We start from the raw sequence: 15989 nt of genomic DNA, 5'->3' as shown, positions 1-15989 counted from the left end.
ATAATGTCTTAGGAAAAATGCACCAGACAGACTTAAACAGGCAAGGAAGACTTTATGAAAGACAACCACAGTAGGCAAGAAAGAACTCAACTCCACCATAACAAAAGGTGAAAGAGGTTTTAAGCACTGGGATGAGCTAGTAGAAAAGTACTGAAGGACACCGGGAAAGGGGATCCATCAATGTGATTAGGCTATCTGTGTTTGCTAATTGGCATTTATCTATTAAAGTTAGACTCTTACTCCCTCATGAACTCTAGAGAGAGGGTGCCTTAGCTCCCTTAATGATGACATATCAAAGGGAAGGCTCCCAAGTCTTTGAGAAAGACATCCCTGAGATACAAAACTGGCAAGAGCCTAGGAGATGATTTACACCTCAAAGGGGCAGGGAAGAATTGACAATTTCAAGATTTCTAAAGCTAATGCTCTAAGAATAGGGAGATGAGGGGCCTATAACCATGAAGCAGTCTGTCTCAAGTTAGTCAAGCTGAGGGAACGTTAAGGCTATCTTCAACAATTAGCATTCAGAAAAGTGTTTTCATTTATGAGGCCCCAAGTTATCTTGTGGTTAACTGAAATTATTTTCATTGTTATCCTACAGCTAAAATTAATGCAACACCCTAGAGTGACTCCAAAAAGAGCAGTTAAGTGCTCACTTGATATATTTAAAAAAAAAAAACTGAGTGGGAAAAAATTCCTATAATTTTTAAAAAGTGACACAGGTTAGTGGTGAATTAAAATTGAAGTAAAAGATCTTAAATCTTAAAAAATAGCATAGGCACATTTAAGGGGGCTCCTTCTAATTCCCATGAATGATGGCTTATTCTGGTAGTTAGTATTTAGCATAATAGTCCTTTTTAGGAAGACTTAACTTTTCCTTTTCTCTCTTTTGGTGGACTTTTTCAGATTAAAATGAAACAAGTAGCAAAATGGGTCCAACATCTGCAAAAGGAACAAAATTACAGAGAATGCCAGAATGTTTAAGAGATTTTCTCTGATCTAATCTTCAAATGTGTAATTTACAATTTTATTAATGCTTTAGACATACGCTTACATGATGTGAAACAAAATATCAAAAGAAAACGAATGATGTATTTTCTTGACTGCAAACAGATGATTGAATAACTGTGCGCTGCTAATTATGGGCTGGTGAGTTCACCACTGAGAACCATGGGAAATGTGAAGGCCCTTTTTTAATGTGTGTGTTGCAGCAAAAAGAAATCCACTGGGCAAAATAATCATCAGCCTGTCCTGAATAATCTTGAGGTTGTATCCAGTTCTTAGCTCACGATAGCTATTTATGTGCAATATTCCATATGCTTTTTTATGAACCTGGCCTTAAATGAAGAAAAGGAAAAATGTGAATATTCTGAAGTTACTGTGGCGGAGCACATTCAAGTCAGATTTCTCACACTGTAGAATCTGAATACTCAAACGCAAAATTGCTGAAAACAGCATCTTGAGGCTTCGGGACAGTTCATTATGGTAGGCTTTGCTGCCAATGTGATCTTGAAGGCCATAGAAAAAGTGCATTGTGTTATATTTTAAGACTACATCATAATTAAGTGCTACTGCTGTGCTTGTGGCTTCCAGAAAAGTTATTAACAGCACTCTGTCAGATAATTAGAAATATAGATCATGCAGATACTTCTTTTATTTGCTAGAATTCACACCCTGGTATAATTGTTCTATTCTCCTTGTATTTGGGGGATGGCATTTTTAGTATGAAATTTATATTATGTCTAATATCTTGCTAGTGGCCAAATCTACACATTTACCAAGAGGTTTTCTTCTGATATCTTTCATACCTCAGCTGTCAAGAAATGAAAATATAGGCGCTCCTGGGTGGCTCAAAAGGTTAAGTGTCCGATTTCGGCTCAGGTCATGATCTCATAGTTGATGAGTTCGAGCCCCGCATCGGGCTCTGTGCTGACAATTCACAGCCTGTAGCCTGGTTCAGATTCTGTGTCTCCCTCTCTCTGCCCCTGCCCCACTCATGCTCTCTATTTCTCAAAAAAAAAAAAAAATTAAAAAAAGAAAATATAGAGTATACACATATACACATACCTATATACATGAAATGCAAACATGGAAGATATGAATTAGATATATGGATACAGAAATACAAGTACACATTTTACTTATCATGTAGATATAGACTACATCCCAGAGAGAGAGAGAAGGATAGAAAGCATATGCTTTGTAAGTTATACCGTAAGTTTTACAGAGAAATCCAGACTAATTAACCTTCTTTCTTATACTATTCCTTTGGACATTAAATAAGTTTGAAGCCCAACAAAGATTTGTACGTCCTAGTAGAAAAGTCAATCTATGGTTTCCTAAAACTACAAGTGTCAAGGTTTCTGAGTACGTATTATCTCCCTGAAACAATGCTTTACTTGATGGTTTTTGTCTGCTTGGAAGCATGTCTAACCCTAACAGGAGAAGAGCAGTGCCTGTACTACTAAAAGACAGTCCACCTGGTAGGAAAATTATTATCTCATAAAATGTTTTCACCAATTTCCTCCTTTGCTACAGTGACTGCTCCAAGTGTTTGAGACAAGGGCTGGGTATATAGGTGGTAAGGGGACCAAAGGGAGTTTATGACAATTTTCATTTTTCCATTTTCACAATACACCCAACTATAAGCATTTGGAACAAAATGACTACATGCCTTCTCTCCCCCAAGCCCTGGGTAAGTATGCATCTAAAAATACATTTATAGGCTCAAAACATGATCAAATCTTTACTTAGATGTTAAAAGACAAGTCTTTCTATAAATAAATGACTGATAAAAGGTTCATTTCCATTCCCGAGGAACATACAGACACCAGTGTTGAGCATTACAATACCAAAGTGGAGTCTAGGGATGTGTTTGGGATTCTTTGATAAATGGTCTGATGGGGTCCAAAGAGGTTAGACTGGGAGAAACAAGAAAGTAACTCAACTGGTATCTGAAGAGGAGAACAGAGGTTCATTTTTCTTCATCTCTCTATGCTGGCTTCCTTTACTTTTTATTTTCAGAAGTGCTATCATTGAAAATGCCTCCAGGGTGTAAAAGGAATACAGGAAAAGCAGGGGATTGGGTAGAAATTCCACATACCAGTGAACTTTGAGGCAAAGAGACAGGAAGAACAGATGGATGTACCAAGATACAGAAGGAGGGAAGGAAGTTAACAAAGTTCTTCTTCTTCTCAAATGGTTATTTGTAAGCACTGCTTGTATTTTAAAATGAAAATGTTATATTGTCGAGATTCTGTTGCTTTTGAAATTCATTCAGTGGCTGTTAATTCAGGGCCTGCTGTGATTCAGGCTCTGAGGATCCTGTCCCCAGGTCCAGAGAAGCAGATAGACTCTAAGCCCTTGTTACTTAGTGTGTGGTCTGGGGCCTGCAGCAACCGCATCAGCCGGAATCACAATCTGCATTTTTACAAGATCTCTACATAATTCTTATGCATATCAAAGTCTGAGAGACATTACTTTAAATATATGACTATAGGGGCACCTGGGTGGCTCAGTTCGTTAAGCGTTGGACTTCAGCTCAGGTCAGATCTCACAGTTCGTGGGTTTGAGCCCTGCATTGGGCCCTCTGCTGACAGCTCAGAGCCTGCAGCCTGCTTCGGATTCTGTGTCCCCCACCCCTGCCCTTTCCCTGCTCACACTCTGTCTGTCCGTCTGTCTCTCTCTCTCAAAAATAAATGTTAAAAAAAGTTTTGAAGATAAATATATAACTATAAAAGTGTGTGAAACAGATGTGCCTTGACACTACGAGAACACAAACTCGTAGTTTGTAAGGGAGATGGGGTGTGAGTGAGGACAAATGATTGATGGTTTGATAAACCAACTAAAGATTTGGGACTCTGAGTAATGTGGAGTGAGTTACTGATGGCTTTTAAGCATCTGTTTTTCACAATGTGGAGAATCGTTTTGAGGTAGGGAAGGTGGCAACAGAAAGATGCCCTGATCATAGTATTCAGGACCCAATTTCTTCAAACCTGTGGTTGTATAAATTGTATCTTACTTATTTTTTTGTTTCAAAGATACAGAAGAAATCAGTATCATCCTTAAACAGAATTAGATTGTTTTTACTCATTTTGTGTTCTAGAATGGAAATATTTTCTTGTTAACCAAGCACAAATCAGTAGTTGTTTGTGTGATCATTTTTCTAGTCGGTATGGACTGGAGAGAGAGGCCACTATTTGCTCTTATATGCTCAGCCGCAAGGCAGCAAGAAATAAACGTCATAGCTACAAAGAGGATATAGTGGGACTCCTAAATGAATTTAGTTTAATTTTTTATATTTAAAATATTTAATTCTCTGAGATCTGTTCTTAGTGAAGTAGATCAGTGATGAAAATAGCTGAATCTGAGCATCAGAAGAACTTCCAGTCTGCCTGATGCATGATCTTCATACTTCTGAGAAGTAAAAGTAATTTAAAGCAATAAGGGCTTATGTCTGGGATTGTCAGTGTGTGAGTATGAATGTGAGCGTGTGTGCATGCATGTTTATAAAAGTGACAGCAGAGAACCAAGGACTGGCTGATGGATGAAAGAGATGGGAGGGTATATATGTGTATGAAACGCTCGTCAGTGCTGAGCAGTGATGAGAAGGTTTCACTGCTGACCTTTGTGACTATGAAGATTTCTACACTTGAACTGAACTCAGAATTTTAAAAAATAAGATATTTAAGATCACGTTCAATACCATTTTCACAATATCTTATGCAACCCCTGCTGCAAACCTTTTTCTTGTTGTTGTTGTTGTTGGCAACATTTTAATAAAGTTTTTAATTTAAATTCCAGTTAACATACAATATATTAGGTTCAGGTGTACAATATAGTGATTCAACATTTTCATACAAAACCTGGTGCTCATCACAGCAAGTGCCCTCCTTAATCCCCATCACCTATTTAACCCATTCCCCCACCTACCTCTCTTCTAGTAACAGTTTGTTTTCAAGAGTCTGTTTCTTGGCTTGTCTCTCTTTTTCCCCCTTTGCTTATTTGTTTTGTTTATTAAATTCCACATATAAGTGAAATCATATGGTATGGTATGGTACGGTATGTCTTTCTCAGACTGATTTCTTTCTCTTAGCATAATATTGCCTAGTTCCATCCACGTCATTACTCATGGCAAGATTTCATTCTTTTCATGGCTAAGTAATATCCCGTTGTATATGCATACTGCATCTTTATCCATTCATCCCCCTGCTGCAAACCTTTAATCTCAGACTGAATTATCTACAAATACATACTTATCAGAGCATAAAGTTGTCACAAACTCCAAGGGCTATTTAAAGCCTGTGCTGAGGCACATAGCACTACTACCAATATTCAAACACATCACAACCTTAAGTGACTTTTACTTCAATCTATCTTTGAATTTCTAAGAAAGAACCTTGTTTCTGCACCTCAGTCCTTTCCCTGCTACTTCTTTGTTGACCTGTTTGATCTCTAATCACAATGCACACCTATCAACATATATTTTAGATGAGAAAACTCAGGCTCAGCTCAGGCTCCATGCAGCCTGACCACCATAGGGAGCAAGTAAGTCAAGACAGTGTTAATATCTCTATGTTCCATACAAATGGGAAATATGAGTAAATTTTTCTTGCATTTTAGTAATCTTGATTCTTTACACCAGGGCAATGATATGTAATTTCTTTACTTATTTTGCTATAAAAGACTTTATTTTTTAAGAGTAGTTTTAGGCTCAGAGCAAAGTTGAAAGGAAGGTACAGAGATTTCCCATACACCCTCTCTCTCAACACATGCGCGGCCTCCCCATCAACAACATCCCCCACCACAGTGGCACACTTATCACAACATGAACCTACACTGACACATCATAATCACCCCAAGTCCATAGCGTAGCTTAGGGTTCACTCTTGGTGTTATACATCCTATCAGTTTGGACCGGTGTATAACAAAGCTTATGTTAACTAACTAGAATTTAAATAAAAATATGAAACCACACAAAAAATGTATAACATAGTATCATACAGGGAATATTCACTGCCCTAAAACTCCTGTGCTCTGTCTATTCACCTCTAGCTCCCCACCCTTAACTCTGGCAACCACTGATCTTTTTACTGTCTCCATAGTTTTGCCTTTTCCAAAATATCATATAGATGGAATCATATAGTATGTACCCTTTTCAAACTGACTTCTTTCACTTAGTAATATGCATTTAGGTTTCCTCTATGTCTTTTTGTGGCTTGATAGCTAATTTCCTTTTAGAACTGAATAATGTTCTATCATCTGACTGTACCACAGTTTATTTATCCACTCACCTATTGAAGGGATGTCTTGGTTGCTTGCAATTTTTGGCAATTATGAATAAAGCTGGTATAAAATGTGTGTGTAGGCTTTTACGTGGACAAAAGTTTTCAACTCCTCTGGGTAAATACATACCAAAGAGTAAGTAAGTATCAAAGTCCTATAGTATCAGGCTTTCAGATTTGTTCTTCCTCTTCAATGTTATGTTGGCTTTTCAAATCCCGTTTGTTTGTTTTTTTAAGTTTCCTAAAATCCAGTTGTCAAAGATGCCACCCTGTCCTCTGAGATCGAATCTAAATTTTATTTTAGAAAGTCAGAGAAGTTCAAACATAGACACAAAGGAGTTTTTTCAATTTATGTTTTAAAAAATTACATGTGAATGCAATTGTGAGTAAACCAATGCTCCTAATTCCCTGTGGTTTTTATTTAAATTAAGCTGGTACAAGAGTATGGGGAAACAAAGAATATGTACACAAATATAATCAATCCTACTGCTGGAGCACACAAAGTCACACTGAGACACTGAGTGTGGCTATTCACTCTGAGTTTTTAAGAAAGAACACGGTTTCACTGTCATCTCAATCATCATCATCAATAACCACAGCTAATGTATATGAAAATGGTGGCTATGTAGGTCTTTTAAATACTTTACACATATTATTTATTTAATCTTCACAACGATCTTATGATGAAGACATGGTTGCCCTCACTTTTCAGATTAAGAAACAAAGTCAAAGAGCAGTTAAATAATTTCCCCAAGGTCACACAGCTATTAGGCAGCAGAGCTGTTATTGATCAGCCTTAAAAATGTGAGTGATTGATTCACAGAATAGTTTAGAACATTTTTTAAATCAAAGAGGTCTAGGTTCAAAACTGGGCTCTAAGGATTAAAGTACAAACTCATGAGCATAGTGATTAAATTCTTTTAACTTTAATTTGTTCATCCATAAAGCAGAAACCATATCCCTGACTAATAGGTGCCTAGGAAGATGAAAAGAAATAAGGATGTGAAGGTGCTTACCATTGGTCCAGACGCATAGAATGCACGCAGCAGAAGTTAAATGCTTTTATTATTACATTTCCAATAAAATCTCTGTTGGTTGTAGCAATCAGCACTGCTATATAAACTATGTTCTCTACATGAATTTCATTCAATTCTTGACGTGTCAAAATAGTTACCAATATTTTCAGTAAAATTTTCCACCATGTGTTATGTATTCCCTGGCTGATTAGACCAAATGTACTGAATCACAAGATAATCATTAGGAAAAACAATAGTACTTGTGAACAGTAGAAATGAACGCAAATGTAGCTGGCTAAGGGAAGGACAGGTAAATGCCTGTTGGATTAAGCAACTGTTCTTAACTCTGGAAGGCTAAATTGTACTAGTGGGGATGCCTGATTTGTAGCTCAGAGATGCTCTTAAGGACTAAAGCAGTAGGCATTTTCCACCTACTGCTCATACCTCAAGGCCTGCCATAATCTCACCCATGGCGGAATGAAGCTTGGAAACCTGGGCCGACAAAGATGACAGTGTTAAATTGACCCTAATGTCCATGCATATCCTCATTCCCACACAAAGAGAAAGCACACAAAGCAGTAGGCCCCCTTCTGTCCTGACTAGCTGAGGTTTTTTATTCTCTGCATCCAGAATCTTCCCTGATTGTCATTTTCTTTTGTGAAGTTCCATTGGCTGCTGCTGTACCCAAATTTGTATTTTCTAGTATTCTACAATCTTCTTTCTTTAGTGTCCCATAACGTCTCTCATATATATGTATTTGTTGAGTCCATTGTTTTTGGAAATGGGGAAATCACCGTAGGTCCCGTCTCCCTTATTCCAGGAGTTTTATCCCTTCTCTCTCTCTGGGTTAAAGGAATAGTTCGAAGTAATGAAAAGAGGTTGGGTCAGCTACTGGGAGACCAGGGCTTTATGAGTCACAGCCCCAGATGTATGTCTTACTAGCAGTGACAAAGTTACCTACCTTTAAGGAATTCAAATTCCTTGCCTATAAAATGGGAGAATAATTGTACCCATGTCACTGGATGGTTGTGACGATTATTTAAATGAGTTCACAGATATAAGGTGCTATTACTATTATTATTTATTAGTGCAATCTTTCAAAATCTTGACTTCCTGACTAACTGAAACCCTTCCCATGCACAACTCATTCATTAGGGAATCCTCATTATTCCCACATCGCTGACAATGTTGAATTTTACCCAAAACCTATGATCCTAGAAAAAAGCAAAGTTTAAGAAATTTCCCCCTCCTTTTGTATTCTAGGCAACAGCTTATCATAAAAACCCACACTTCCCCATATGACTTACATAAAACTCAGGGATGCTCCTTTGTTTACCTATGACAAGGCCAGACACAGACCCTCCAAATTCCCATCTTTGCTTCATAAATGATTAAACTGCTGTCCCCATTGATCAGCCAGAACAAAATGCCTGTTAGCTATAATTTGGTTAAGATTCTCTCCTTCCCGCAGGCCCCCCAACTTTGACCTACCATCATCCTGAGCCATCAGTAAGCCATTTCTTTTTTTATTTTATTTTATTTTTTTTTCAACATTTATTTATTTTTGGGACAGAGAGAGACAGAGCATGAACGGGGGAGGGGCAGAGAGAGAGGGAGACACAGAATCGGAAACAGGCTCCAGGCTCTGACCCATCAGCCCAGAGCCTGACGCGGGGCTCGAACTCACGGACCGCGAGAGCGTGACCTGGCTGAAGTCGGACGCTTAACCGACTGCGCCACCCAGGCGCCCCACTAAGCCATTTCTTAATAGCCCTTCCACAGTGTAGGCTGGCCTCAGGGTAAACCCTTCTCTGATCTGCTTTCCCATCATGCCATTTCTGTTCACACCACCTCCCTACACCCTGTTCTTGCTAGCTCTGTTTTCTCCTCTATGTAAAAGAAAAAGTCTTTTTGCCTAATCCCTGAGAGGTGTGCAGGTCTTATGGTCAAAATGGTCTCTCTATCACAATAGTCCTCCTTCTATTGCAACTGCCCCACTCTTTGTAATAATTCATCTAAATAAAGTCCTTATCAAGTTCAGATTAAAAAAATTTTTTTAGCACCTTCATATTCAAATTCTTGCTCTCCCTGAAGGAGAACTTCAAATTCCACTTGTGCAGGAAACTTTCTATGACCACCCCTGAATTCCTACCACTGTTTATGATCCATTTCTTTCACACTGCACTTTTTATTTTGCATCTTATTACATGCATAATTTATCTCTTCTGCTCAATGCAACTGCCCCAGGAGATCTCTGCCTATTTCATTCTTTGATTTATCATAGTGCTTAGAACATTACACAAATAATAACTTGGTTTTTATAAAGGAAATGAAGAATGGACTTAGTACATCTACAGAATCCATCAAATGGCAGTAGACAGTAAAACACAGTCAACAAACAGGTGACTTTAAACTATTATGTCATGTATGATACAGTTTAAATCAGATAAAATATACAAAGTACTTATAATCATGCATACAGAAGGCATTCATAAAGGCTAGTTTTCATCATCATCATAAGAAGCAGCAGCACAATCCTCTTTTCATCTGCATTAAAGAGATGTTTACTTAATAACAGCCAATTTACATAATTATTATGTCTGAAATTAACCAGGGAATACTAACTGATTTTTTCTCTCTTATATAATTCTTTAAATATAATTTTATTACAGTTTGTATCACAGTAATGAAAACTGACTGTGACCATTCTGGTGTCAAACAACAAGGTACAAGGATAGACATGTAGCTAACTTATTGCTGCTTTTAGTTTTTCATTTGGTTGTTCTTTTATATTTTATACGCCAGAGGGAGGAAACAAGCTTTTCTCGAGAGTCTATTAGATGCTATGTACTGTGCTGGGTGTCTAAATATAATTCAACTCTCATCACAATTTGAGTTAGACTAAAGGAAGTAACTGTGAATAGTTAACTTGCCCATGGTATCATTTTAGGAACAACAAAAAAATCCTGGTTTAGATTAGTATCCACACAATAAGCATTTCTTGAAAGAATAGTAATGGTTTATTGGCTTTTGGAGAGTCTGTTCTTTTAAGAATAGCGTTGCCCTCCCCCACACGATGAAGAGATGCTATTCAGGAAACTTGCAAATATCAGAATAGTGTTAACTGTTAAACGTTTTATTGCATTAGAAAACTTTAGCCCTGGAAGGAGTCATAGAGTTCCCTAAGATACAAGTCTGGGTTAAAAATATTGGCCTAAACCAGCTTGGAAACAGGACCATAATGTAATGTCACCTTGCTCTGATCCAGACTCTTTCCACTATATGGCACTACCTCACATAATTGATAAGTCCCTTTCCTTTTCACTCTCTAAACATTTAAAGTATTTCTAATATTGCACCTTACAGATAATACTGCAAAGAGACAGCTTAGTAACAAATGTTTCCTTCCTTGCTTCCCTCTCTTCCTTTCCCTTTCCCTCTCTTTCTCTCTCTCTTACTCTCCACGATTAATGCTTAAGAAACACTCCCTCTACAAGAAGACCAGGCATATTTTTCTTTTTCACTCTCTCTCCTCCCTTTCTACCTCCTTTCTCAAATGTATTTATTTATTTTTCTGTTATCCTCTTCTTTTTAGGGGGTATGTCTTCTGTTGGCATTAGTCTTCCAAGCTGTTTCGGTATTCTATTTATTTTTTCATGTTACGTTTGGAAGATTCCAGCTTTAAACTATTTTACTATGTGTCTTATAAATGAATTGGTACATCCCGATGTTTACAGCAGTATTATCAACAATAGCCAAATTATGGAAAGAGCACAAATGTCCATTGACTGATGAATGGATAAAGAAGATATGGTAAACACACACACACACACACACACACACACACACACACACACTAGATAGATACACACACAATGGACTATTACTCAGCCATAAAAACATAATGAAATCTTGCCATTTGCCATGGTATGGATGGATCTAGAGGGTATTATGGTAAGTGAAGTAAGTCAGTCAGAGAAAAATGAATACCATACGATTTCACTCATATGTGGAATTTAAGAAACGAAACAGATGAACATAGGAAAATGAAAAGAGAGAAGCAAACCAGAAAACACACTGTTAATGATAAAGAACAAACTGAGGGTTGATGGAAGGAAGTTGGTGATGGATGGGCTAAATGGGCGATGGGCATTAAGGAGGACATGCGTTGGGATGAACACTGGGTGTTGTATCTAAGTGATGAGTCACTAAATTCTACTCCTGAAACCATTATTACACTATATGTTAACTAACTGGAATTTAAATAGAAACTTGAAATAAAAATAGTGGGGAAAAAAGTAAATGAACCTCCAGACTCTACAAGCTTTTAAAAACACTTCAGTTGACCCTATATAAGAAAGTATATTGTACTTACTTTAAAAGAAAATGATATCATTTGAATTACTATGAAGAAAACAACCGCTATTATAGCTCATTGGGATTATTATAGATTAATTTGATAATAATGACTATAAAAAGAATTTTAAACAAAATAGTTACATTTTAACTTATTTTATGTATAAGCTGAAAGCTGTAAAATATTACTTACATAACAGGTTTATGATTAACACTAAAATAACATGTAGCTGAATTATTTAGAATACATTCATTAAATACATACCCAATTTAGCTTTTGTTTATTCAACATTTCAAAAACTGCTCATTAATCATCTAATACTATGTACTAAATAATGCAGAATTACTGATAAAACCAAAATAGACAAGATGAAGCCTTACCTCAAGTAAGTTAGAGGCCATTGAAAAAGAGTGTCAATATAGCCCAACAGCCAAATAAGCATAGAAGAAACAACGTCAGAAGCAATCTGACCTCTAGCGAAGAAGGGACTGTCCTGAGCTAGGAGGAAAGCACTGAAGGCTGACTGGAGGGGATGGGTTTTTGATTTGCACCTTGAAAGACAGGTAGACTCTGAACATGCAGAGATCTGATGGATGTGCAAAGCAGATGGAGAATAAGTATAGAATGAGGTATTCAGACAGGAAAGTGGGAGTACAGCTTAGCAGTTTGCATTTCAGATCTTTCATAACTTGACAATAATCATCTTTTATTCAAATGACTTTGCATTACCAAAATGTGCCTGTGTTATTTAGGATAAAAGCTAGCAGCTGTAAGAGTAAACCTCAGGATTTTAGTGGTTTAACTTAAATGATGGTCATTTCTCACTCACAGAAGCATGCAATGAGAATTGTTCTGGTCAGTGATTAGCTTTCGCCCATGATGTGATTTAGCCATAAGAGCTCTTTCCCTCCAATGGGGCCTAGGCATTCTCTGTCTCTAAGCAATTACTGTGGTAAGAACAGGAGAAAGAATATTCATTTCCTCACTACTTTGGCTCTGAAGTGACAGTTCCTCCTTTCCCTTCATTGGTGAGAACTAGTCATGTGGCTTTACCTAGAAGCAATAGGGGCTGGGAGGTATACAGTTCATGAACACCACAGATTTGAATGGCGCAGGTCTACTTGTACATACAGTTTTTACACTAAAGTACTATAAATATATTTATTCTTGGGTCTTTCTTTCTTTCTTTCTTTCTTTCTTTCTTTCTTTCTTTTTCTTCCAGAGACAGAGAGTGAGAGCAAGGGAGGAGCAGAGGGAGAGGGAAATAGAGAATCTTAAGCAGGTTCCACGTCCAGCAAACAGCCCATCATGGGGCTCGATCTCATGACCATGAGACCATGACCTCAGCTGAAATCTAGAGTTGGATGCTTAATCGACTGAGTCACCCAGATGCCCCATCTTCTTGTGATTTTCTTTTCTCAAGCTTACTTTATTATAGGAATACAGTATACAATACATACACAAAATATGTGCTAATTGACAATTTATATTACTGGTAAGGCTTTTAGTCAACAGTAAGCTATTAGTAGTTAAGTTTCTGGGGAGTCAAAAGTTACATGCAAATTTTTGACTGCAGAGGAGGTCAGCTTACAGAATGGGAGAAGATATGTGCAAATGATACATCTGATAAGAAGTTAATATCCAAAATATATAAAGAACTTACACAACTCACACCAAAAATAGAAATAATCCAGTTAAAAAATGGGCAGAGGACCTGAATAGACATTTTTCCCAAGAAGACATTCAGATGGCCTGTAGACAGATGAAAAGATGCTCAACATCACCAGACCACACAAATGTAAATCAAAACCACAATGAGATATCACCTCACACCTCTCAGAAAGCCTAAAATCAATAAGTCAGAGAAAGACAAATATCGTATGAGTTCATCTATATGTGGAATTTGAGAAACACAAGGGAAGAACATAGGGGAAGGGAAGGAAAAATAAGATAAAAACAGAGAGGGAGGCCAATGATAAGAGACTCTTAAATACAGAGAACAAACTGAGGGTTGATGGGGGTGAGGGAGGAGTGGGGTGAGTTAAATGGGTGATGGGCATTAAGGAGGGCACTTTTCAGGATGAGCAATGGGTGTTACATGTAAGTGATGAATCACTGGGTTCTACTCCTGAAGCCAAGACTACACTGCATGTTAACTAACTTGAATTTAAATTGAAAAAACCTCAGATATTGAGGAGGTTTGTAAAATGCCAAAAAAAAGACAACAAAACAAAACAAAACAAAACAAAACAAAACAGGTGTTGGTAAGGATGTGGGAAAAAATGAACCCTCACATATTGTTGGTGGTAATGTAAACTGGTGCAGTCACTGTGGAAAACAGCAAGGAGGACCTCAAAAAATCAACTAAAGAATCACCATATGACCCAGTAATTCCACTACTAGATATTTATGCAAACAGAATGAAAACACTAATTCAAAAAGATACATGCACCCTAATGTTTACTGCAGCATTATTTACAACAGCCAATATACAGAAGCAGCCCAAGTGTACGTCAGTAGATAAATGGATAAAGGAGATGTAGTATACATACACAACGGAGTAACACTCAGCCATAAACAAGAATGAGGTTTTGCCATTTGCAATAATGTGGATGGACCTACAGGGTATAATACTAAATGAAATAAATTAGAGAAATACAAATACCATACGATTTAACTCACATGGAATTTAAGAAGCAAAACAAACAAAAAGAAAACGAGATAAACAACAAATCCAGAATCTTAAATACTGACAACAAACTGGGGTTGCCAGAGGGGAGGTGGGTGGTTGGAATGGGTAAAACAGGTGAAGGGGACCAAGAGTACCTTATCATGATGAGCACCGAGCAATGTATAGAATTGCTGAATCATTACACTATACACCTGAAACTAACATTATACTGTATTTTAATTATACTCCAAAAAAAAGCAGTAAAAAGGAAATCCTTGACTCCAGACTGTTTTTACCAAAGAAATTCAATTAACAAAAAACGCACAAACATGACAGGTAAATTTGTGACTACATACGAAGCCCTGCCCCTAATCCCTGCATCGATCAAGGGGACTGAGCAGCTGCTGTCCAGCAAGAGCTCAAACTATATGAAGGAAAGGAGACTCTTTCCCACCCAGTACTGTTTGGCAAAGTACAGAAACATGTATATGAAAATCTATCTTAGATTCTAATTAATGGGATACTTGATACATTTATATCACAGAGCTTCATGTATATTGGTAACTGTGACTCCAAGAACTGCAGTCAAGTGGAAGACTTAGCCACTACTACAGGAGAATTGCTGAAATCCTCTGCCATTATCTTCTAGGAATGTGGTTATACACCAGAGTAGAGCCAAACAAAACCAAATTCTCAGACTAAATTGGACTTTAATCAATGACGAGGAATGATTTGAGTAAGAGTAACAGGTCATTATAGATGTTTCTAAATTAAACAGACAAAAACCATGGAAATGTTAGGATTCCTATGAATTAGAAATGTGGGATCCTAGTTGAACTTCTGAGGATGGAAAAGTCCACCAAACAAATTCGTATTTTTTTACTTAACTGTATTTCACACATATAAAAACAGCCTCTCTAGTTTTATTTCTCTGGAAAATCACCTTTTCTCAACATCTTTGTTATCTTTGCAGCATTTTGTCCTTTGACACCTAACATTCTACTCTATACATTGTTCCTGAATAATCCCATTCACTGTTATAGGTTCAAGTGTCATCTGTGTGATTAATGCCAAATTCTTATCACCTTTCTGTCCCATATTTCCAATCATCTCCTAAAACCTGCCAACAGATATCCCATAGATACCTCAAGTCCAACATTACCAAACCTTAACTGCTACTTTCTGGGCACAAAATCTAGCAGCCTCTCCAAACCACCCCTCCCCCCACCCCACCCCCACACACCATCCTTGCCATCCTTGTTGTCCTGATATTGTTCACCCTACTCCAGGTCCTCATGTGCTTCATGGGGAGGCTGAGAACCTTCTAAGTGCAGGGTTGAATCCTGAATGGTCATAAACAGTCATATTGACAGTGATTTTGGCCCCCTTTCCAGTGATTGGTTTATCCATGGGCAATTTTTAACAATAGGATGGTGGTTGGAAGTGTGCTTGCTCTTATTTAGGGAATACAATATGGACCAATTCTTTGTCTGTAGACACAGGGGTCTACACATGATGCCATTTGTGAAGCCAGGCGAAGAGGTCAAGTCATTTGCAGAGAATGGCAGAGAGGAAAGACAAAAAAGGAAAAAAAAAGCTGTACCTGATAATGTCATTGTAGCTGCTGAATTACCAGTCCTGGGCCTTATCTACTTCTGGAATTC

At 37.5% G+C, this 15989-nt stretch overlaps 1 protein-coding gene and 2 non-coding genes across 3 annotated transcripts in view; 2 read left to right on the top strand and 1 right to left on the bottom strand.

Annotated features, from left to right (window-relative positions):
* Window positions 1-15989, bottom strand: part of IL1RAPL1 (interleukin 1 receptor accessory protein like 1) — a 1262266-nt gene that overhangs the window by 523119 nt on the left and 723158 nt on the right. The gene's annotated exons all lie outside the window — the stretch shown is intronic.
* Window positions 4340-4419, top strand: LOC121026202 (small nucleolar RNA U2-19). Its single transcript, XR_005788303.1, has one exon. It is a non-coding gene; the product is annotated as a small nucleolar RNA U2-19 (small nucleolar RNA).
* On the top strand, window positions 4593-4662 carry LOC121026201 (small nucleolar RNA U2-30). The gene has a single exon (XR_005788302.1). It is a non-coding gene; the product is annotated as a small nucleolar RNA U2-30 (small nucleolar RNA).

This window comes from Herpailurus yagouaroundi, unplaced genomic scaffold (assembly GCF_014898765.1).
Source record: "Herpailurus yagouaroundi ecotype Mexico unplaced genomic scaffold, PumYag 67793, whole genome shotgun sequence".
Taxonomy (NCBI): domain Eukaryota; kingdom Metazoa; phylum Chordata; class Mammalia; order Carnivora; family Felidae; genus Herpailurus; species Herpailurus yagouaroundi.
Note: the sequence above shows the minus strand (reverse complement) of the source record. Positions and strands in the feature narration are given on the sequence as shown.